Below are 2,577 nucleotides of genomic sequence, written 5' to 3'. Positions count from 1 at the left end.
GTCATGTCATGCTGGGGGAAGAGAAAGGCTAAAGCCCTAGTGTCAGCCAGAGGGCAAACTTACACCCCAAGAGGAGGTTTCATACCTTCTGGCATCTTACCTACTGCTTTGGAGGGCAGACTGGAGCCCTGGAAGCTGAGAAAAAGATGGGTCAATAATAGACAGGACCACATTATTGACCACACCTTGGCATTCCTCTTGCCTGCTATTTAAATCTAAACCTCAAGTGGATCCTTATACCTCTTTATTTGTTCCTCTTCCCAGTGTGGCTGCACTGAATAAACCTTTTCTCTCTGCTTTTCCCTGTCACGTGTTTCCTTTAATTGGCATATTGAGGTTGAGAGGCTGAGCCTACTTAGGGCTGCCAATACCCAGGCTTTAACCCCAACAAATCCACTAACACTGTGGGTTTTGTTTGTTTAGTTTGGTTTTGATTGCTAATAGTAAAGTACAAGAAAAGACATAGTTTAAAATGCATAATTTATAACAAAAAATAAAGCAGAATATAAATTTTATTGTATAACAATGAAACCACAGCTATGTTGGTTTCATTGACTACAATCTGCCAAGTAGCCCTGATTTCCCTTGATAGCTGGTCATTGGCAAACACAGGTTCTTTGACTCCAATCCTTACTAAAATTAACTCTCAGGTCACACATTACACATGAAAAAGTTAAAATAGCTGTCTCAATATATGTATATATATACATATATATTTCAAAATGGCTACAAAAGGATTAAAAAGTAGCATGAAACTCTCAAGTCACCACCATGCAGCCCACGTGCTGTGTACAAGTTGAACCTGGTGTTGCCCATACTGCTCTGCCCTACTTCAGTGCTTTCCCTTCAAGATGCCTGAGGACACACACCATAGGGAAGAGCAGGTGGAGTGTTTTGCCTTTCAGGCAGAAATTGCTCAACTCATATTCCTCTTCATCAGTATTTTCTATTAGAACAAGGAACTTGTTTTTTCTACAGTTGATCTCTTAATGCTTCTGATGCCATGGACAAGATTTGCTATGAGAGCCTGACAGACCCTTCCAAGCTAGACAGCAGTAAAGAATTGAAATTTTATATCATCCCCAACCCTCTGGTAGGCATACACATTAGCATGACCAAGGATGACCTCATACATAATTTGGGAACTATTGCTAAGTCTGGTACTAAGGTTTTCATGGAGGCTGTCCAGGCTAGTGCAGACATCTCCACGGTTGGGCAATTTGGTGTCTCTTCTACCTATCTGGTGATCACAAAGCACAATGATGGTGAGCAGTATGCCTGGCCTGGGAGTCCTGCTGGTGAATCCTTCACTGTACATGCAGACCACAGTGAGCCTATTGGCTAGGATACTGAAGTGATCCTTTACCTCAAAGAAGACCAGATAGAGGAGAGAAGGGTTAAGAAAGTAGTTAAGAAGCACCCACAGTTCACAGGTTATTCTATCACCCTCTATTTGGGGAGGAAATAGGAGAAAGAACTCCATGATGATAGGCAGAGGAGGAGAAATGTGAAAAAGAAGAGGAGGAAGAAGAGGTTGAGGAAAGGCCTAAAACTGAAGATGTGAAATCAGATGAGGACGATGACAGTGGCAAAAATAAGCAAAATATATCCAAGAAGATTAAGGAGAAACATTGATCTGGAAGAACTGAATAAGATCAAGTCCATTGAGACCAGAAACCTTGATGATCTCACTAAGGAATAATATGGTGAATTATTAAGAGTCCCACAAATGATTGGGAAGACCACCTAGCACTGAAGCACTTTTCTGTAGACAGCCATTTGGAATTCAGAGCATTGTTCTTCATCCCTTGGTGAACTCCCTTTGACCTCTCTGAGAACAGGAATAAGAACATCAAACTCTGTCCATCATGTAGTCATCATTGCCAGCCGTGATAAGTTGATACCAGAGTATCTTAACTTTATCCATGGTGTGGTTGACTCTGAGGACCTATCCCTGAACATCTCTCAAGAAATGTTCCAGCAGAGTAAAATCTTGAAAGTCATCTACAAAAACATTATGAAGAGGTGCCCTGAGCTCTTCTCTGAGCTGGCAGAAGGCAAATAGAACTACAAAAAATTCCTATGAGGCACTCTCTAAGAAGCTAAAGCTTGAAATCCATGAAGTTTCCACTAACTGGCCATGTCTCTCTGAGCTAATGTGCTTTCACACCTCTCAGTCTGGAGATAAGATGGTTTTCTTGTCAGAGCACATGTCTCCCATGAAGAAGACACAGAATTCCATCCACTATATCACTGGTGAGAACAAAGGCAGGTGACCAACTCCACATTTGTGGGGTATGTGTGAAAGCAGGATAGTAGCCCTCAATCAGATGTAGAGTTGGTAAAGATTTTTCCCCATTCTGTAGGTTGCCTCTTCACTCTAACGATGGTGTCCTTTGAAGTACAGAAGCTTTTAAGTTTCATGAGACCCCATTTGTCAATTGTCTTAATGCCTGCACTATCAGGGTCTAGTTCAGAAAGTCCTTTTCTGTGTCCATGAGTTCCAGTATAGTCCCTACTTTCTCTATCATATTCAGGGTATTAGGTCTGAAGTTGAGGTCCTTGATTCATTTGGAG

The 2,577-nt window shown here is 41.6% G+C and overlaps 1 pseudogene; it reads left to right on the top strand.

The window, feature by feature from the left end:
• The first annotated feature begins 851 nt into the window (after positions 1–851).
• On the top strand, positions 852–2,305 carry LOC103727254 (annotated as a pseudogene).
• The last annotated feature ends 272 nt before the right edge of the window (positions 2,306–2,577 follow it).

Source organism: Nannospalax galili, unplaced genomic scaffold (genome assembly GCF_000622305.1).
Source record: "Nannospalax galili isolate Female #2095 unplaced genomic scaffold, S.galili_v1.0 scaffold768, whole genome shotgun sequence".
NCBI classification, from domain to species: domain Eukaryota; kingdom Metazoa; phylum Chordata; class Mammalia; order Rodentia; family Spalacidae; genus Nannospalax; species Nannospalax galili.
This window is presented reverse-complemented; position numbering and strand designations above follow the sequence as displayed.